Here is a 22989-nt window from a genome sequence, read left to right as displayed (position 1 = left end):
AGAGTTTACCACCCACAGATGCTCATTAAAGAAATTATTAAAGAATATGTTTCAGCAAGAAAGAAAGTGAAGCCAGAGTGAAGGTGGATATGACTTGCACAGCTCACCAAGACCCAAAGTCTGTCCCCTTACCCATGGGAGAACTAGATTTTCCTGTACCTCTTGAAGTCAGGCTTGGCCATGAGACTTACTTTGGCCAAGAAAATGTGAGCAGAAGTGATGCATAATTCTCTTGCATGGAAGCTTTAAGAGCCAGCTCAAGTCCAGGGTACCCTTTTCCCTCTGCCCCAGCCACCCACACTATTCCATATGGGGGCTGCCCCTTCAATGGCTTCAGAATGCAGGAGTTGAACCTCTAGCCAACCTGGAATGTGAGCAAGAAATAAAACTTTGTTGTTTAAGCCACTGCTTTTTAAAGTTGTTTGTTACAACTGATACAAGGACAATTACACAAAATAGGAGGGATTACAGACATTGATCCAATATGCTGGAAATTTTAATTAAAGATCAATTATAAAAATACTAAATTTTAGTGAACATCTAAATCTCTAGGTAACAATAACGTGAAGTATGTTCAAAAGAGAGTTAAAACGCATTGTAGAAGACAACAGAAACATTGAATAATCTTAAGCTTTGTTTAAAAATGTACAGAGGCATACACAGGTTTATAATTTAGGAATCCTTACCAGAAGAATAGAAAGGCAATTTAAAGCTTTCAAAAGGCAAGGTAGAGAAAGGAGAATATTGATAACTTACCCAATTCATGTGAAATTAGGAGAAGGAGAGAAGAAGAAAAAGGTAAAGAAAAATGATAATAGAAATAATAAAAGAATGTGGCAGAAATAGGTCCAAATATTAAAATCACAATAAAACGACAGGAGGAAAGTCACACTAGAAGACCAATCCATCTGGATCAAACTGAATCTAATCAGATTGCATATTTTTTAATCCAGCCCCCATTTGCTGCTTTATAATAAAAAAAAAAACTTAAAACACACAAAAAAGATGAAAAACAAGTTCACTAGATACACAGTAATTGTTATGGGCTGAATTCTATCACCTTCCCCCAAATTCATATGTTGTAGTCTTACGCCTAGTACCTCCAAGCGTGACCATATTTAGAGACAGGATCTAGAAAGAGATAATTAAGTTAAGATGAGGTCATATGGGTGGGCCCTAATCCAATATTGCCAACGTCCCTTTAAGAGGAGGAAATTTGGATGCAGACAGGTACAGAGGGAGGACAATGTGAGGACACAGGAAGAAGATGGTCATCTATAATCCAAGAGAGACCCCAGAAGAAACCAACCCCCGGCTGACACCTCCATCTCTGACATCAAGCCTCCAGACTGTGAGAAAATTAATTTCTGTTGTTTAAGCTACTCAGTCTGAGATATTTGTTATAGCAGTCCTAGTAAACTAATGCACTAACCAAAAAAACAAAAAAGACAAAACAAGAAAACACAGAAAAACTGGTGTGGCAATGTAACATGAGACTAAAACAGAATTCAAGTCAAAACACACAAATAGCATTACAGTGGAACATCAACCATGTAAAAAGGGCCAGTCCACTAAGATACAAAGTCATTCTCCCTTGAACCCTCTCCAGTCAAGCTGTAGTTCCTACTCCTCCAAAAAAAAGGAAAAGAAAAGAAACACTCTTGTAGGTGTTATCAAAGACCTGCATGTTATGCAGCTCAATAACAAAAAAACGAACAACCCAATCCAAAAATGGGCAGAAGACCTAAATAGACATTTCTCCAAAGAAGATATACAGATTGCCAACAGACACATGAAAGAATGCTCAACATCATTAATCATTAGAGAAATGCAAATCAAAACTACAATGAGATATCATCTCACACCGATCAGAATGGCCATCATCAAAAAATCTAGAAACAATAAAAGAGGGTGTGGAGGAAAGGGAACATTCTTGCACTGTTGGTGGGAATGTAAATTGATACAGCCACTATGGAGAACAGTATGGAGGTTCCTTAAAAAACTACAAATAGAACTACCATATGACCCAGCAATCCCACTACTGGGCATATACCCTGAGAAAACCATAGTTCAAAAAGAGTCATGTACCAAAATGTTCATTGCAGCTCTATTTACAATAGCCAGGACATGGAAGCAACCTAAATGTCCATCGACAGATGAATGCATAAAGAAGATGTGGCACATATATACAATGGAATATTACTCAGCCATAAAAAGAAATGAAATGGAGGTATTTGTAATGAGGTGGATGGAGTTAGAGTCTGTCATACAGAGTGAAGTAAGTCAGAAAGAGAAAAACAAATACAGTATGCTAACACATATATACGGAATCTAAGGGAAAAAAAAAAGGCCATGAAGAACCTAGTGGCAAGACGGGAATAAAGACACAGACCTACTAAAGAATGGACTTGAGGATATGGGGAGGGGGTGGGGTGAGATGTGACAGGGTAAGAGAGTGTCATGGACATATATACACTACCAAATGTAAAACAGATAGCTAGTGGGAAGCAGCCACATAGCACAGGGAGATCAGCTCGGTGCTTTGTGACCACCTAGAGGGGTGGGAAGGGGAGGGTGGGAGGGAGGGAGATGCAAGAGGGAAGAGATATGGGAACATATTGTATGTGTATAACTGATTCACTTTGTTATAAAGCAGAAGCTAACACACCATTGTAAGGCAATTATACTTCAATAAAGATGTTTAAAAAAAAATTAAAAGTCTCATTAAGTAAAAAAATTCTAAGAAAATGGAAGATTTCAATATGTAACTTATCTGGCCAAGTTCATAAATAAAAATTTAAAAAAAAAAAAAAAAAAAAAAAAAGACCTGCATGTTATCAAAAGCCAATGGTCAGTTTCGGTCAGGTTCCAGCCATCATCCTACACATCTTCGCTTTCCTCCGGAGACACCATACACTTCACTCTCTCTTCCCGACCCCTCTGATTTTCCCAACCTTACACACTAGTAGGGCCGAGGGCTCGAGCTTCCAATATCTTCTCTTCTCCATCTACATGCACACAGCAGAGGCTGCTCTTGCCTCCTCAGAATAGCTGCAGTGGAAAATATACAAACAACAAAAGCTGGAGAGGGTGTGGAGAAAAGGGAACCCTCTTGCACTGTTGGTGGGCATGTAAATTGATACAGCCATTATGGAGAACAGTATGCAGGTTCCTTAAAAAACTAAAAATAGAACTACCATATGACCCAGCAATCCTACTACTGGGCATATATCCTGAGAAAACCATAATTCAAAAAGACACATTCACCCCAATGTTCACTGCAGCACTATTTACAATAGCCAGGACATGGAAACAACCTAAATGCCCATCGACAGATGAATGGGTAAAGAAGATGTGGTACAGATATACAATGGAATATTACTCAGCCATAAAAAGGAACGAAATTGAGTCATTTGTTAAGACGTGGATGGATCTACAGACTGTCATACAGAGTGAAGTAAGTCAGAAAGAGAAAAACAAATATCGTATATTAACACATATATGTGGAACTGAGAAAAATGGTACAGATGAACCTGTTTGCAGGGCAGAAAGTGAGACACAGATGTAGAGAACAAATGTATGGACACCAAGTGGGGAAAGCGGTGGGGGGGTGGTGGTGTGATGAATTGGGAGATTGGGATTGACATGTATACACTGACGTGCATAAAATGGATGACTAATTTAAAAAAATGGGAAAAAAAAGAAAAAGAAAATAAAGGGGGGGAGAGAGTGAGAGAGAGAATATGAAGGAATGAATGAATGAATATGGGCCCCCCCCCCAAAAAAAGAATAGCTGCAGTGGTTGCAGGGAGGTGGGGGGTGGGGGTAGAATTAGTTGTAGTCCCCTATGATACAGGGTAGAGAGGCAGGAGGTCAGGGAGTGGATATGCAAGCAAACAGACAAACAACTGGCACAGTAATTAATAGGCACCACCAGGTTAATACTCTAAAGAGAAACTCTTCATTTCTACCCCTATACCTGTTCCTCCCAAGTCTTTCCCCTCTCATTAAGTGTGATCCCATTCACCCAGTTGCTCAGGTAGAAATCTTAGGAACCATCCTCGATTCCTCTCTTGCTAGTCTATCTGACATCCAATTCATCAGCAAATCAGTGAGCCAAATTTCCAAAATATATTCCAAATCCCCCACTTCTACCAGTGTCTCTGTAGTGCAAACCAGTGTCACCTCTCTTACCTTGGCTGTCACCTTAGCCTCCTGGCTGGCCCTCTTTCTCCCCTCCTGTTTCACTACAGTTAGTTGCCATGCAGGTGACAGAGGTACCCTTTCAAAATGAAACTCATCTCCTGTCACGCTGGCCTTCTTGCCATTCTTCAAACACACCGGTTGTGCTCCCTCAACCTAATATGCTCCCTCCTCAGGGCCTCTCTGTTGTCTCTGTCTGGAGTGATCTTCCTCAGGGACTACACGGCTTACTTCCTTGCTTTGTTCGGTGCTTCTGAGGCGTCACCTCCTCAGGGTGCCTTCTCTGACCACCCCTTGCAACAGCAGCTCCCCGCACCAGCCTGTCGTCTCTCTCCCCTCCCCTGCGTTATCCCTCATGGCACTCGCAGCTACCCAACCTTAGAGACTGGAGGTTTATGGTGAACTGTCTCTCTCTCTCTCCCATTTTGATATAAGCTCCTTGAAAGTAGGGATTTGGGGGTGTTTGTTAACTGTTCTATTCACAGTACCTATAACAGTGATGGGCACATCGTAAGTGTTCAGTAAACATTTGTTGAAGGAATGAACATAGAAGTCAGTGAGTTAATCAGGACATTGTTTGTACCAAACAGCAAGAAGGCATGTCATTGTTCTCTCCTGAACCCACTCTAGTCAGCAAGGCCTTGAAATATAAAGCCAAGTCTGAGAGAAGTCATGGGAAACTAATAATTCTCAAGTTACAGCTCTCTTAAGTGAAGCATAATGGATACATCAAATTTTAAAAAAGAGTACTATAGAAGATATGAACAACAAATTAATATGTTTGATCTAAGATACATGTAAAATCCTATATGCCCAAAATACAGAGTACAGATCCTTTGTAAGCACACACTGATAAAAACTAAAGGTATCTAAATCAGAAAGGAAGTACTAACAAATTTCAATGAATACATATCAGATAGCCTATATTCTCTGAACACAGCACAATTAAAATCAAAATCAACAATAAAAACATAGTAAGTTAAGAAATATATGTTTGGAAATTAAAAATTGAACCTCTAAGTATCCATGGATTAGAAGAAAATCAGAAGTTACTGAATGATGCTAAACATACTACCTTTCAAAGCTTGTGATATGCATCTAAAGTATTACTTAGAGTGAAATGTCTGGCTGTCAATGAATTTGTTATAAAACAGTCAACGTTTTTTAAGATGCACGTATTAATTAACTATATGGTGGGAATCCTTTCACAACATGTATGTATATCAAGTCACACTCTAAATATCTTGTGATTTCGTCAATTATAGCTCAGTAAAACTGGAAAACGCAAATAAATAAAATAATTAAGCAATTAAATAAAAACTTGAAAAAGGACACCAGAGTACACCATAAAAGCATATAAAGTAGGAAGTAAAATGTAAAAGAAGACATTTATGAAATAGAAACAAACAACAGGGAGAATCTATGAAATAAAAGTTGATCTTTGAAAAAATAAGACCTTAATAAGTAATATTACAATTAAGAGGACATGATTACAGGTAGAGATGGATAAAATCATTAAAAAATAATTTGAGTAACTTTATGCCAATAAATTGATAATTTTCTATAAAAATTTAATTTACAAAGTTAACTGAAGAAATAGAAAACCTGTGTAAATTATTAAACCACATGTCAAAAAGAGTAGCAGCCAAAAACTTCTTCTACCCACAAAGTCTTCCCCCCTCAAAACAAGTGGCAAAATTTTACAGATAAGGTTTATCAAACTTTCAAGAAATTTATAACCTCCACTTTAAACAAAAATTATTTCAGAAAATAAAAAGTGGGAAGGCAAGCCAATTAAGTTCATAAGGTTATTGTAACATATACCCAGAGAACAAAGACAATAGAAGAAAAGGTAGAAAAACAAAACAAAACAAAAATATAAGAAAAGATTGATACATTTGGCTCATTAAAATTAAAAGCTTTTCTACATCAAAAGATACCACAAATAAAATCTAGCCCCAGACTAGGAGAAGATACATATAAAAGTAATATGTGAAAAACAAATCAGAAAGAAAAGGACATACTATCAGAAGAAATGGACAAAGTATATATCCAAGCATTTCACAAGAGGAAACTAGAATTTACAATAAACTTATGAAGAAATGCTCAATCTCATTTGTAATTAAAGAAATGCAAAGTAAAACAAAAATGAGATGCTATTTCATTCCCAACACACTGGCAAATCTAAAAGCCTAACAGTACCTCATGTTGAGGAGATTGTGGAGAAAGACCAAGTGTTCATACACTGTACTGAGCATACAAACTGGTTCCATAACTCTGGAGATCAATATGGCAATTATTAGTAAAGACAGCGTGCCTGATAATATAACAATTGTTGGTATGTAATCCAGATAAATTCTCTAGTGTATGTGCCCAAGAAGACATGCACAAGAATAATCGTCACAGCTATTTTTGTTGTAGAAAGAAAAAAAATGGAAACAATTTAATGTTCATTAACAGCAAATTGGATAAATAAATTGTAGTATATTCATACAAAGGACTTTATACAGCTATCAAACCAAATAAATTAGAGGTGTGTTTATCAACATAGAAAAATCTCAAAAACATTAGATTGGAGGAGGGAAAGGCCAGTTATAGAATATCAATATATTATCAGTACAAAAATTGAAAACATGCAAAACAACACTATTTAATGTTTGTATGGGGTATATATGTAGTCTCACTAATAATATAAAAACATGCAAGGAAATGAAAATGACAAATTCAAGATAGTGCCAATAGCTGGGGAATGAGAGTGTCATGGTATGGAAGAGATGTACAAACGGACTTTAACTCTGTGTGTGAGATACACAAATATATCTATACCTATAGAGAAAAAGAGACACAGGAAAGAGTATTTTTATTTCTCAAAAAAGATCCAAAGCAAATAAGGCAAAATGTTAACACTTGTTAAAGTTTCATGGTGAGTGGGTGTTTTCTACACTACTTATTCTCTATGATTTTTTTCTATATGTTTGGATTATTTCATAATAAAAAATCAAAATAAAACAGGAGGCAGGAAAACGGCAGGAAGAAGGTCTGAAAGAACAGAGGATGGGGAGTCAAACTAGTTTAGGATTGTCAGGATTGAAGAGAAGTAAAATATATGAGAAGGTAAAACCAAAAGGAAGAGCCAAGCAGACACTGAAGGTGAGCAGGAAATGGACAAAAGAAACCAGCTGCTGGCTAACGTGTGAGGGAATGAAGGCTCGCCGATACCACCGCATTCTCTCTTCCCCTGCTGACACCACTCACTCAATCGCCCCCCAGGGGACAGGGCTGGCGGTGAGAGAATCCAGGGCTGCGTTGATCCCAGTCAGGTCACCTCTACTCTCCTTGCTCCCAGCAGCCAGACCCCTATCAGTGCTGGGGGCTGGAGGAGTCAGCTTTATTTACCTCTCCTTAAGTAGGTGCTGTCTTTTCTATGACTCTTGAAATGTAAATGTTGAGAAAGACAACGTTAGTGCTAAGACTGCTTTTACCTGCTGTAGGAAATCACTCCCTAGGCAATGCCAACTTTAAGAAACTATTGACCATTTAATTCTAGGAAGTAAAGCAATTTTTACTTTTAGGAGAAATTTTACTGTGAAAAGGAGAAAATACTGTTAGAAATTATATGGTATATGTGTTCACGCAGCATAAAGTAGGACTTACCATCTTTAGCCCCAAATATTTCCCATCTCTGACTTTCCTTCTCCCCACTCGGGTTTGGAAAGCGTGATGCCATCTTGGCCTCTCCTTCCTTATCTTCCACATTCAGTGTGTTATCAAGCCCTGTAAGTTCACTCCTTCTCACATGTCTCACGTATGTCTCCACCACTTGTCTAATTGGTCCCCATACCTGGGGCTGCTCCCCCTTAAAGACACCCTCTACACCACCATCTGGTAAAGGTTGCTCTAGCCCAGGTCTGATCTTATTACGACTTTCCTCAGAAAACACAAATGGCACCCCAATGTGTAAGAACAGAGCTCACACTCTCCGGTATTCAAAGCGAGCCTGCTCTGATCTGGTCCCTTATTTATCTCCTGCAGCTGCTCCTCTTGGCTCATTCCATCATTCTGCTGTGCCTTGCCAAATGGTCATTCTAAACATTCCCTGCCGCTTTCCATCTCTGAATAGTTACTTAGAAAGTTTCTTCTATTTTCTCTTTCCCCATCCCCACCAAGGGAAATCCAAGCCCTCCAAGGTCCAGCTCAAATACTGTCTACTTCATGGAACATTCTCTAAACCGAGCTCTACCCTCCTCAAGACTGGCAAGTGGTGATTATATCACAAAGAGGTAGAGTATCATTTCCAATTCATTGCTATATTTCTGGTCATGCCTAGCACAGTACCTTACTTGTAATAGGTGCTCAACAATATTCAAATGAACGCATGAAAACATGCATTTACATATGTACTGCCTATGACCACATGTATTTTTATAATCACAGAATTGATATAGATCTAATTTTAACCCTGAACTTCAGTCACCTAGTAAGCCCTCAATATGTAATTGTGTGAAATAATGGATGACTAAGTGAATGAATGGGTGGATTTTCCTATACTTACATTATAATTGAATGAGATAAAATAGGTCACTATATATCATTGTCAGTTGCCCTAAGTTCTTGCCAGTATCTTTGCTCAAGATCCTTGGAGTACATTTCTAAGGTCTGAGAGCAACAGATAAACATTAATTCTACTTAATATGGTTCTAAAGGGAAAACATAAATGCAAGAATCTGTCTACATGGATATAAATGCATTGCACTTAACATCGCATCAGACAATGTTAATCACATAATTTGACATTCTTCTAATTCTTTTCATTATTTTCCGAACCCTCTTGCCTGAGATGATTCCTATAACTTATAATGAGAACAATTCCTGGTGCATACTAGCCATTTGATTTTTATTTTAAAATCTCACTCAGTAGCCCTCCTTAGCACGAATAGCAGCTTTCCCTACAAATGTCTGCTGCAGATTATTAGGTTGTACTTTCTTGGAATATTCTATCATTCATTTATAATTTTTAAATTAACCCAATTATTTCTAATGGTAAGCTGAGTATCCTTAACAGTAAAAATAAATAAATAAATAAAAGTGTTGCTATGTGACTTAATTCGTTGTTGAAAGGAGGTAGGAAATCTTGTGCAAGTTGAAATTGATCATTAAATCAACACATCTTCTGTGCCCTTTACAACACCGCCTCCCAAAGGAAGCATCATTGTGACTCCAGCACCTGCTTGCTTCTGCACATCTGAGAAAATGACCATGCAAAAACAGAGCTCAATATTTTAAAATGTCAATCAACCAATATTACTTCCAGTGTAATATTTTCACCCACACAGCATTAAAAATATATATGCACTAAACCTTCCGTCAGCTAAAAAAAGAGACTAACGAAGTTTCACTCCATTTCAATAAGAGTGAGTCAATTTAGGGGCCTTTGTTGTGTCTAGAGGCAAGATTTTCCTCTTGGGTTATCACAATACCATGGGTGTCAATCAAAGAGCCACACTCAGAGGACCAAGAGAATATCAGATGAGATCCATCACCAGACTGAATTTTGGCCTGTGTTTGTAAATGATTTCCTCAGCTGGGTCATCAATCACAAAGTCATCTGCATGGAGAGGATACTTCATTATTGTTCTATGGGGCTCCAATTAAGGAGGACATGACTAACAGCTATCAAGTTGACAACCCATCCAAATATTCAGCAACCACCACAACCCGTGAGCAAGAGAGGAACAAGGGGCTCTCTGCTTCCTCCCCAGGTGAAGGTGGATGGGAATGAAAGATTTATTTCAAGCAGCCTTCCAAGTGTCCTGCACCTCACCAAGAAGTCTCCTCGAAAAACAGTCACAGACCCTCAATTCAATGTCTCATGTAGAATGATCATGAGTTAATGCTGATTTTAAATTCCTCTATACATGCAGATAGTGTGACACTCATACACTGATTTCCAAGGCAGAAAGGATAATGATATGTTTTGATTCACTTCCAGAGCTCCTAAGCTTCAAGCATTGCATCAAATTTTAGGCCCAAGCTCAAAGAGGTAACCAAGTCTAAGTACAATACTAAGTAGAAGTACAAATCATTGACTTGATTTTCGTATTTATGCAGACGTGCTTAGTCTCTACTGCAAGGAAGGAGTTGCAGCACTCCATAGGAATGATAGGTGTTTTCAGATCTTCAGGGAGAACAGCATAGTGGCATTTATGCTGTCTTTGATTGACTAAGGTGATTTGATTTCCACTAATAACTCACAAGAGCTGTTAGGAAAATTGGATGGCATTTATAATTCTAATTTGTTTTACTCTGTCACTCTAGGAAACATCATTGTGGTAAATATATTGAAATGTCAGGGTTATCACTTGCCATACAAAGTTTATTTTATTTTTTTCCCCACTGAACAAATGCCAGCAGCTTAGCCTGCTGAGCCCAAGCTTATGTGAACTAGTGATCCAGGCAGCCTTTGGCAGTTCCGAGTGGCCATTTGGCCTGCCCAAGCTTACACTGCATCGATTCCCCGGGACAGCCTCCAACTTCAGGGTAGTCAGAGACTTTTCAACGCTGCTGGGGCCCCATGTCAGCCCGCAGCAGCAGGCTGCTTCCTAAGAAGCTGGCTCCTCTAGCCGTTCCAAGAGGGAAACTTGAATACTGTTTTGGCAGCTTTGCAGCACCATTCACTCTCTCCCTGTGGCTGAAGAAACTCTTTGAAAGTGCTAGGAGCACTGGTTTGGAATCTTCGTCCAGAACGACTTTGAGGAAAGCTGCCTTGAAAGTTGGGACTGACTTCTTTGGCTGGCTCTGCTGAGGAGCCAGATGCCACGTTTTTCCACGCATATGGGGAATATGGCTCCGAGGACAATGTCCAAGGAATGACAGCTCAGATGCACCAATAGCTTCTTCATCAACAGAACTTCAGTCCTATGAGTGCAAATCTGTCGTCCACGGAACGCACTGATCAGTTTTAGGAATCCTAAGCTGCTTGCTGTTCATGGTTTTTTCCCCATTCACTAGTAAATCTGACCAGATGACACAATTACAGGATACCTCCTTAAAAGTATGCTGTCATTGGCTTTGTTAGCGATTCATGTTACCTTTCCTGTGAGATGCTCACCTCCCAAAGAAAGGAGGTGCAATGAAAGGAGATTGGTCAACCAACCAAGATCAAGAAGCAAACCAGAATTCTATGATGCCTCCTCCCATCAGCCACAGTTCAGCTCTTAGTGTCTCAGTTTCTGGGTCTGAACAAAATACAGTTTGTAATACCACCTCCTGGCCTGAGTTCATCTGCAATGTAAGGAATATATTTTTTTAATGAATTTGTTTCATTTTGCTTTTGATTTGGAGGGCTTGCTAGTTTCATTTTGATTTAATTTTGTTTCATGATTATGTAGAACATATAGGGAGATCAAAACTCAGTCCTATGAAGCACTGGTCCCACCTGCTGTGTCCCTTCCGCCCCACAGAGATAACGATTTTTATTAGGTTTTGGTTTATCCTTCCATTATTTAAGTACAAGCAAAATACTTATATATTCTTATCCCACACCTTTCTTAGATATAAGACAGCTTATCAGATGCACTGTTTTGCACTTGGTATTTCCATTTGTCCAGGAAATCACTCCAGAGCAGTATATACATAGATATTCCACATTTACTTTCACGGCTGCATGGTACTGCATTGTGTAATTGTGCCTTAGTTTATTCATCCAAACCCTTGTTGATAGACAGTGAGCTGTTCCCAGTCTTTTGAAATTACAAGTAGCGCTATGATGAATAGCCTTGTGTAGATAGGTTGCAGGAAGGGGGAATCCCTTCCAGGGCCCGAGAGTGGGCTCTCATCTAACACACGGAAATGAATTGTCCCAGGAGACACACGTGCTGACAAAGCAAGACACTTTATTGGGAAGGGGCACCCAGGTGGAGAGCAGGAGGGTAAGGGAATCCAGAAGGACTGCTCTGCCACGTGGCTCGCAGTCTCGGGTTTTATGGGAATGGGGTTAGTTTCCAGGTTGTCTCTGGCCAATCGTTCTCACTCAGGGAGCCCTTCCTGGTGGTGCACGCATCGTTCAGCCAAGATGGATTCCAACAAGAAGGATTCTGGGAGGTTGGTAGGACATATGGACTGGCGTCTCCTCTCTCCTTTTGACCTTTCCCGAATTCTACGACTTGGTGGTAGCTTGTTAGTTCCATGTTTCTTACCAGGACCTCCTGTTGTAAGTAGACTCATGCAAGTGGCTACTATTTTGCCTCTCCAGGGTGAGCAGTTTTGGTCAGTGTTTCCCCTAACAGACATGCTTTCATATTTTTGCCAGACTGTCTTTGAGTAGATTCCTAAAAGGGGGCTGCTAGTCAATGGATAAATGTGTATGTAATTTGGCTAGCTACTGTCTGATCCCCTCCATTGGGTTTATACCATTTTTCCTTCCCACCAGTAATGTATGAGAATGCCTATTTTCCCTCAGGCTCACCGAGAGAATATTTTCAACACTTTAGATTTGGGGTAGGAAAACAACGTGTTTCACCCAAGTGCTCACTTCAGAAAGCAGTTTGATGGTATTATTATTACCAATCTTGACTCCCTCGTTCATCAGAACAGTGCCTTTCTCTGGGAATGAAGGAGAAAGAACTCCCCTCCTATGAGTTCAGGTGATAAAAAGAATTGTGTGGGGCCTCCCTGGTGGCGCAGTGGTTAGAATCCGCCTGCCAATGCAGGGAACATGGGTTTGAGCCCTGGTCCGGGAAGATCCCACATGCTGCGGAGCAACTAAGCCCGTGCCCGTGCACCACAACTACTGAGCCTGTGCTCTAGAGCCCGCCAGCCACAACTACTGAGCCCGCGTGCCACAACCACTGAAGCCCGCATACCTAGAGCCCATGTTCCACAACAAGAGAAGCCACCGCGATGAGAAGCCCACGCATCGCAACGAAGAGTAGCCCCTGCTCGCCGCAACTAGAGAAAGCCCACATGCAGTGAAGACCCAACACAGCCAAAAATAAAAAATAAATAAATTTATTTTTAAAAATGCACCTATAAAAAAAAAAAGAATTCTGTGGCCACATGATGCTATTTGCCCAACTCTGACATTTTGTGCTGCCCTGTCAGAAAGGAAAATGAGGAAATTATATATATTTGAGAGATAAGTGAAAGAAAAAGAGAGAAGTAAAGCCAAATAAATAGGCATATGATTTCTTTTTCCACTGGTGGAAGGCTGATTCAACTGTAGACTGCCATCATCACCCATGGATAATTTATCAGTAAATTGTGGAGTGTAGGGATCAAATTTGTAAAATAATATTTGTTCATGCTTGTTGACAATAAAGGAGATGTCTCTAAATCCTTCTTTCTCTGAGCCCTATGGCACAAAGAATTTTCCTGATCCTATCCTTCCAATTTGGAAAGTGTTCTTCCCATTAATCAAATTCTGGAAATAATAATAGCTGACTTTTGTTGAGTAGATTCTACGTGCCAAACATTCTTCTAAGCCCCTTACATGTGCTATCTCATTTAATCCTCTATACAACCCTGTGAGGTAGATACAATTATTTCCCCCATTTTACAGTTGGGGAAAGTGAGGTGCACAAAGTTCAGTTCTTATGATTCCAAGAGTGAGGGTCTAGAAATAGTGCTCTTCAATTCACTTGTAAACTGAGACCTGCAAAAGACTCCCTTTGAGAATTTAGAGTCACACTATACATAGACTGACCTTCCTATTCCTGAGTGGGCCTCACACCAGAGCCAAGTCTCATTGTCCTCCTCTTGCTGTAGCTGCAAGCTGTTGAACCACTTCCTAGCCATTCTCTGTGGGTCTTATTCTGAGGTTCCCTCTCTGCCTCGGGCTTTTGCTCCAGATGAGTTGATGTTCTTTTAAGTTGTGAAAGAATTGCCCCCATTTAATTAACACACCCATTACCTTTCTTATTTTTTTTAACATCTTTATTGGCGTATAATTGATTTACAATGTTGTGCTAGTTTCTGCTGTAGAACAGTGAATCAGCTATAGTATATATGTATGTCCCCATATCCCCTCCCTCTTGCGCCTCCCTCCCACCCTCCCCATCCCACTCCTCTAGGTGGTCACGAAGCACCGAGCTGATCTCCCTGTGCTACGCAGCTGCTTCCCACCAGCTATAAGTCAGAAAGAGAAAAACAAATACCGTATGCTTACACATATATATGGAATCTAAAAGAAAAAATGGCTCTGATGAACCTAGGGGCAGGACAGGAATAAAGACACAGACGTAGAGAATGGACTTGAGGACACGGGGAGGGGGAAGGGTAAGCTGGGATGAAGTGTGAGTGTAGCATTGACATATATACACTATCAAATGTACCTTTCTTATTTATCCTTTTTTTTTTTTTTTTTTGTGAGAACATTTAAGTTCTACTCTCTTTAGCAAATTTCAATTTTACAATACAATTCATCAACTATATTTGCCACGTTTTACATTAGATCCCTTTTACCAAACTCTACCTATTTCTCCCAACCCCCCCCCCCACCAGCCCCTGGCAACCACTTTTCTATTCTCTAAGAGTTTGACTTTTTTTTTTTAAAGATTCCACACATAAGTGATACCATACAGCATTTGTCTCTCTCTCTGGCTTACTTCACTCAGCATAATGCCCTCCAGGTCCACCCATCCTGTTGCAAATGGCAAGATTTCATTCTTTCTCACGGTTGAATAATATTTCATTGTATATATACCACATTTTCTCTATCCATTCATCCACTGATGATTGTTTAAGTTGTTTCCATATCTTGGCTATTGTGAATAATGCTGCAATGAACATGGGAGTGCAGGTATCTTTTCAATATCCAGTTTTCATTTCCTTTGGATATATACCCAGAAGTGGGATTGTGGGATTGTATGGTAGTTCTATTTTTAATGTTTTGAGGAATCTCCTTACTGTTTCCATAGAGGCTGTACCAATTTACATTCCCACTAACGGTGTACAAACACTTCCTTTTCTCCATACTCTTGCTAACACTTCTCTTTTTGATGATACCCATTCTAACAGGTGTGAGGTGATATCTTATTTTGGTTTTGATTTGCATTTCCCTGTTGATTAGCAATGTTGAGCACATTTTCGTGTACATGTTGGCCATTAGTATGTCTTCTTGGGGAAAATGTCTATTCAGTTCCTCTGCCCATTTATTAATCAGATTACTTTCTCCTGTGTGATAGTGCGCTGTTATTGGTTATATAACTGTAGACCTGAAACAATGGTTGCAGTAACCTCTCTTGCTCATTTAGTCCACAGTCACATAAGGATGTGATATAAAGCCACTCAGCACAGAAAGATGATTAAGATAAAGCTCATTCCTTGAGGCTGCCTCACTCTTATAGGGGAGATGACACAAAATCAAAAAGTCATTGTACAATAGTTAAATACTACTAGAAAATAATGCACTAAATTTTCTTTACCACTATCTACCTTTTAAAAAACCTACCTATAAACACAGATTGTTCTTATAACAGGAAAAATACATTTTCATACTTTTAAAAGTCTTCAGACTTGAATGTGTCCCTCTTGAACCAGCCCTGATTGTATGGAACTCCAGGAATTTGGCATCTGAAGTCCATGAGGGCAAGGTTCATTCATCCTTGGCCACTTCTCAAGTAGGACAGAAATGCTATTTCTGTTGGAAGTTCACAACTCTAAGTGACTGTATCTTCTCATTCTCAAGGCCAAGCAAAAAAAAAATGATCACAAAGGAAAGGAAGGTTCACATTATCACTGCTAGACACAAGTGTGAACCCCTGTGACTACATGTTTCTGATGAGTCCTCTTATCGCCTCACCACACCAATGCATGGACCTTGAGAAAATGCCATGGTTTCTTTTAAGCTCTACAAGTTCTTTCATCTATTGAAGGCCTTGCATGCAATGTCCTGGGCTGAGTACTTGAGGAAGAAGAGAAGCTCACTGAGCACTGAGGGATAAACAGTTGACCAGAGATGACCTCTGCCATAGACCCCTAACAGAAAATATTTCTTTTATTAAAAACATTTTGAAATTCAAAAAATCTAAGTCCAACATGACCAATTTGGGGATAAAGAATAAATTCTAGGCAGTGCCATCAACTATAACATAATTGGATATCTCATCAGCCAATACTTGCTCCAGGGTTGTGATGAACTGCTGCAAATACACTTCATTTTTCATATATTCTCAAAAAAAACCCACTAAAATTCAGCATTTATTCTGCAAGATTTAAAATACCATAATCTTTTCTCACCTCTCAAGAGAATACTCTGTGGTACAGATGTTGAGAAAAGTATGAGCTGCAGAGAATGATTTGACAGTTGGTATATGGAAAAGCCTCAAAGAATGAAGTATTTTGATATAACTTAAGTCACATGAGACTGGATCAACTTCTGGAGCCAAGCTTGTTAAAATGGAACTACATGGGATCCTATTCAACAAGTTTTTCCATTAAAACTTTGATCAGGACTTCCCTGGTGGAGCAGTGGTTAAGGATCCGCCTGCCAATGCAGGGGACATGGGTTCGAACCCTGGTCCAGGAAGATCCCACATGCTGCAGAGCAACTAAGCCCATGTGCCACAGCTACCGAGCCTGCATACCACAACTACTGAGGCCCACGCACCTAGAGCCTGTGCTCCACAACAAGAGAAGGCACCGCAAAGAGAAGCCCGCACACCGCAACGAAGGGTAGCCCCCACTCGCCACAACTAGAGAAAGCCTGTGTGCCGCAATGAAGACCCAACACAACCAAAAATAAATAAATAAATTTATTAGCCCTTTCGGCCTCGGCGCACGACTCGGGGCCGAGGCGCCTGGCACCTTCTGTACCTGCGACCCCGACGCCCAAGGGATCCGGGCCACAGGGAGCTTCAAGCTCCTTTTGCAATGAAAAAAGAAAACAACAACAAACAAAACTTCGAGAATGAAACTGACCCAGGACGGAGGCGCAGAGCCCGGGACGGTGTCCGTGTTCTAGGCGCACGCGGGGCCCCCGCCCGTCCGGTGGCTCTGACGACCCCGGAACGGCCAGTTTAGGAAGCGGGTTAAGATCACGGGCCTGAAACACTTTTAAGCTTCATTGTGGAGCAGTGTTAATTCCGGTGTTGGCAAGAAACGGAGGCTCAGTCCAGTTCAAGATGCTGGCAAACAGGGCTGGTGCTTGAAAGCTTTTCGAGGAGATAAGGTGTATTTGAACATGTGACGAGTGACATATACAGAGTAGAGGTTTTTGCTTACTGTCCCTTTCATGGTGGTAGCAGGGGAGGACTTTTGAAAAGGTGCCAAATATCTGCAAGAACATGTATCTGCCCCATAGAGAATTTCTGTAGAATTCAATTCCATTTAAACTATTTAAAATCATTTTTCTGCCAACCAACCCCAGCCTGAAGTTCAACATAGTAACTAGACTAGCTATTCTATCAATACAGCTATCTTAAGAAAACTGTCAGCTGCTTGAATTTACAAAGGTTAGTTCTAAATCCCATACTTTTGACTATTCTAAACATTGTATGTTTCAAAGTATCCTTTTAAAAACTTGTTTTTTTGTGTTTACAGTTTTTCCTATAATAGATTATTTTGATGATTAAATTTGACACCTTTGACAGACAACGGATCAGTGGATTCCTAAGGAGCAGGGAGGAGTTTGCTGCATAGGGTTTGGGGCGGGGGGTGGGGGTGGGGAGGGGGTGTTGAAGAACTGCTCTACACTTTGATTATGGTGCTGATTGCCTTGGTCACATTTTGGAGTGAGTTTTACTGAATGTAAATTCAACTTCAATAAACATGGCTTTAAAAACTTAAAAAAAAAAAAAAAAATTTATTAAAAAAAACAAAACAAAACTTTGTTCAACAGCAATGTCCCGTAAATGTAACCATGAAAGATGATTATCCAACCTCAGTTTCTTGCTCAGTTCCAACATCTATCTCAGAATATGTTGTGTCCCCCTTCTATCAGATTAGACACTGTTTGCTTGTCACATATTAAATGTTATTTAACATCTAATTTCTCTTCAGAAGGAAAAATCCAAACATTTTTCTATTCCAAACAAAAATATATGAGAAATACCTCCTCTTCTCTCCCAATAGCTGTTCTTGGCTCTATTTTGATTCAAATTTGAATCATGCTTCCATTATTATGAATTAGAATTGCACAATCAAATGTATTTGAATTATATTTTATATAAACCCCTTCAGACCACAACTCCTAATGGATCCATGACTGTAAAGCCCCAATTTATATAATTCCCTGCCTCTGAACCTCCAGAGAACATTACTAAATTCTGTTACTTATAATGGTTAATTTTATATGTCAACTTAACTAGGCTAAGGAATTCCCAGATAGCTGGTAAAACATTATCTCTGGGTGTATCTGTGAGGGTGTTTTGAGAAGAGATTAACATATGAATCCTTAGATTGAGTAAAGAATATTGCCCTCACCAATGCCAGTGGGCATCATCCAAAATGTTGAGGGCCTTAACAGAACACAAAGACAAAGGAATGGCAAATCTGTTCTTTCTCTAGAGCTAGGACACCCATCTTCTCCTGCCCTTGGACATGGTGCTCTTGGTAATCGGATCTTCAGTCTCAGACTGGGACTTACATCATGTCCTCCCCTCCCCCCCGATTCTTAGGCCTTTGGGTTTGGACTGGGACTTAGATCATTGGTTCCCTTGATTCTCAGGCTTTGGGACTCAAACTAAATTGAACCACTGGCTTTCCTGGTTCTCCAGCTTACAGACACAAATCATGGAACTTCTTGGCCTCCACGTGAGCCAATTACTGTAATAAATCTCCTCTTATATATACATATCCTATTGGTTCTGTCATGAATTCCAGTTTGGGCAGCTTGAGATTGAAAGCCTTCTTTTAGGTTCAGATAAGTATGCTCTATAGGGAGTTGGTTAAGTGGATGTTGAGATCAGAGGAGAATTCTGTATAGAGATTTGTGAGACATCAGAGAATCAGCGGTAGTTGAAGCCACAACTAGACCTAAAGTATACATTGCTACCCTTTAGTAGTATATCAAATTGGATCAAAATTAGTCAAATTCTTCAAACAATATTCATTCATTCATTCAATAAATAGTAACTGAACATCTCCTATGCAAGCATCTGAGTGAGGGGCTTGGGGTAGAACTGTGAATAAGACGATGTTCAACTTCAAGACGTATATATTCTGACTGGGAATTCAGATGTTAATCAACTGGCTGCACAATATATTATCTAATAATATTTGAGGTTTGGGCCACCAAGAAGAGATATACAACTTTTAACTAAAAAAAACAGACCTAGTTCATGGCAAAGTAGAGTATTTCTTGTAAGATTCTCTGAAAAACTACTTTGAGCTAAGATTTAAAGGTGAATTAACTAGGCAAAAAGAGGGAAAGAGAATTCCAAGTAGAAGGAAAAGAATGTGCAAAGGGCACAGGACAGAAAGAATACGCCAGGACATGAAAGAAAGTCAGTGAGACAAGCAAAATTGTCTGTAAATATTCCACATTATAAGGTTGAAATAGAGAATACTTCCTTTGGGTAAATATTAATATGATCATAATGTAGAAATATCAGTTCCATACCATCTGGGGGTTTTAGGCCCCTTATTTAGAAACCCAAACCCCAGCTGGTGAAAAAAAAAAAGAAAAACAGAAAACCCACAAATATGGTTTGGTTTGGAAAGAGAACAGATTAATACAAGAGTAACTTTATTGAATACCATCGAACTCCCCTTAGCTCTGCAAAGGCATGTTCCTAACAGAGAAGTCAGAAGTCAATCACTGAGATAGACTTCAAGGTCATATCTAAATAGCAATATAAACACACTGCAGAAAAATGTTTTTATTTTCATAAGCATTTAACTGCAAAATATCCTCGGAGCACTAAAGATTCAGGAATAAAAAAGATCAACCCCATTTTCTTAGCCCCAGAAGGAGATTATGCATTCATTCTGGGTCTGTTAGCCTGGGAGTCTCCCTCTGTTATTGTCAATACCTAACTTCTAATGGGACGTGGCTATGCTATATACATATATTATTCCCTATAGCCGTTTTACACCTATAAAAACCAAGCCCAAAGATAAGAATTATACAATACCAACTAGAATAATTAGTAGTAACAGCAACAAACATTTTCATTCCTCTTACTTCCAAGAGTATTTTGGGCTGTTTTCTGAATTATTGCTCAAGTATCAACTTGTAGATTTCACTCATTCAATCCAAAGGTGGTAGCAGTTATACGTTTAGAAGGAAAGTACACACAGTTGAAAGGATTCAAAATTGTTTTATGGAAAAGATAAACTTTGTATGAAGCATCGTGTCTTGGCCTACAGTTTGTGGAAACTTCCATGAGACCTTTCATCACACCTAATGGTTCACAAGGGCACTGCTTTAGCACCTCCACCTCCTAGTGATTTCACGTGGAATGACTATAGCTCTCTCCCACACTGCACTACAGGGCTACACTGGAAACCCACCAAAGGCCTTCAGCAGATCAGAGTCTAGCAAGTCACAGGCCCAGAAGGGAAAAACACACTAGCTTAGTCCTTTCCAATCAAAACCCAAATCCAGAGCTTCTCCACAATATTGCAAAAGCAAGACCATCACATTTGTGGAAAAAAAGCAGAGCATACTGTAATGGGATCATTAAGATCAACCCTAAAGTATGTTCACAAATATCATGATAGCATTGTGGATACTAATTGCTATCTAAAAACATCACTCTACTAAGTGCTAGTATTAGACAAGGGTGCATTCTGTCAATTGCTGTTTGGCCCATAATTGAAAGGTCATTAAAAATTTACTGAAACGGATACTGGAAACACCATAGAGGACAAAAGGTGTGTTTGAAGCTCCAGTCATTGTCAATGATGACATATCAAGTGACAAGCACCAAGGGTCTAAATATGGCAGAATGGATTTAAGGCAATGGTGCAGAGCACTTTTTCTTTTTTTACATAAATACCAAGCCCAGGGCTGCCTGTCTTTGAGCTCTGTCAGCCACACTGTGATAAAGCATTGGTGGTCCCATGCACTTCCCGTCTAAGAAATGCACCTACAGATCTACAGCTTATGAATATTTGATCCAGCTACAAATTTGAAAAAAAATCACCAGTTTCTGAATTATTTAATTGTGTTTGCCAAAGCCCTAAATTATTTTTCCTGTAATAAAATAAAATGTATTGGGTGGGAAACGAGAGTCCAAAGAGGCAAATACCAACTCAAGCCCTAACAGCTGAGGTTCCAGCCGTGCTGATTTTCTTTACGACATAAGTGGTCTAGTTGGCTGACAGCAGCAGAGACTTGGGTCAATACTGTCATTCCCACCTCCCAGCACTGCAGACTTCATGCATTCTCCTTTGAATTAACTTGACCACAGGCTATTTCTTGTAGGGTATAATGAAGAAACTGGCCAAAGTTCCTGCAAGAGATATAATGTTGATAGGAATTCTTTAAAAAATATAAACAAGCTTTGAAGACTAGAAAGATCATGGTGAAAGAAGCAAATTTCCTTCCTTTAATAATTATGGGAAAAAAAGAATTCAAATCTGGGAAATGACTTATGAGCATAAGCAACAGGTCAGGGGAAGAATGTTGCATGTGACCATGGGGACCAGACAGGTGACTGGTCTTTGGGAAGAACTCTGAGGAGATGCTGTGAGTTGCTGTGCTGTGTGTGTGTGTCTGTGAGTGTTCATCTGTGAGAGTGTATGTGTGTGTGTGTGTGTGTGTGCCTGTGCTAAAAGAGTGATATTAAAGAATTATAACTAGGAGAGTGGTTCAAGATGGCAGAGTAGAAGGACGTGCGCTCACTCCCTCTTGTGAAAGCACCGGAATCACAACTAAGTGCTGAACAATCATTGACAGGAAGACACTGGAAGTCACCAAAAAAGATACCCCACATCTAAAGACAAAGGAGAAGCCACAATGAGATGGTATGAGGGGCGCAATCACAATAAACTTAAATCCCATAATGGCTGGGTGGGTGACTCACAAACTGGAGAACACTTATACCACAGAAGTCCACCAATGGAGTGAAGGTTCTGAGCCCCACGTCAGGATTCCTAACCTGGGAGTCCAGCAACAGGAGGAGGAATTCCAAGAGAATCAGACTTTGAGGGCTAGTGGGATTTGATGGCAGACTTTTGACAGCACTGGGGGAAACAGAGACTCCACTCTTGGGGGGCACACACAAAGTAGTGTGTGCATCAGAACCCAGGGGAAGGAGCAGTGACCCCAGGGGAGACTGAACCAGACTTACCTGCTAGTGTTGGAGGGTCTCCTGCAGAGGCGGGGGGTGGCTGTGTCTCACCGTGAGGAAAAGGACACTGGCAGCAGAAGTTCTGGGAAGTACTCCTTGACATGAGCCCTCCCAGAGTCTGCATTAGCCCAACCAAAGAGCCTGTAGCCTCCAGTGCTGGGTTGCCTCAGGCCAAACAACCAACAGGGAGGGAATCCAGCCCCACCCATCAGCAGTCAAGCAGACTAAAGTTTTACAGAGCTCTGCCGACCAGAGCAACAGTCAGCTCTACCCACCACCATTCTCGCCCATTAGGAAACTTGCACAAGCCTCTTAGATAGCCTCATCCACCAGAGGACAGAAAGCAGAAGCAAGAACAACTACAATCCTGCAGCCTATAGAACAAAAACCACATTCACAGAAAGACAGACAAGATGAAAAAGCAGAGGGCTAAGTAGCAGATGAAGGAACAAGATAAAACCCCAAGAAAACAACTAAATGAAGTGGAGATAGGCAACCTTCCAGAAAAAGAATTCAGAATAATGATAGTGAAGATGATCCAGGACCTCGGGAA

The 22989-nt window shown here is 40.1% G+C and overlaps 2 long non-coding RNA genes across 2 annotated transcripts; both read right to left on the bottom strand.

Annotated features, from left to right (window-relative positions):
• Positions 1-494: 494 nt before the first annotated feature.
• Positions 495-14219, bottom strand: LOC309639754. Its single transcript, XR_014251837.1, has 2 exons — positions 2828-14219; positions 495-1681 (listed from the first exon to the last, which is right to left on the bottom strand). It is a non-coding gene; the product is annotated as an uncharacterized lncRNA (long non-coding RNA).
• Positions 14220-16962: 2743 nt separating this feature from the next.
• LOC309639642 lies at positions 16963-17654 on the bottom strand. The gene is made up of 2 exons (XR_014251781.1): positions 17562-17654; positions 16963-17305 (listed from the first exon to the last, which is right to left on the bottom strand). It is a non-coding gene; the product is annotated as an uncharacterized lncRNA (long non-coding RNA).
• Positions 17655-22989: the final 5335 nt, after the last annotated feature.

Source organism: Balaenoptera physalus, assembly GCF_965194825.1.
Source record: "Balaenoptera physalus genome assembly, chromosome: 12".
In the NCBI taxonomy this organism is placed as follows: domain Eukaryota; kingdom Metazoa; phylum Chordata; class Mammalia; order Artiodactyla; family Balaenopteridae; genus Balaenoptera; species Balaenoptera physalus.
The sequence above is the reverse complement of the archived record's forward strand: the minus strand, read 5'-3'. Positions and strand labels throughout refer to the sequence as shown.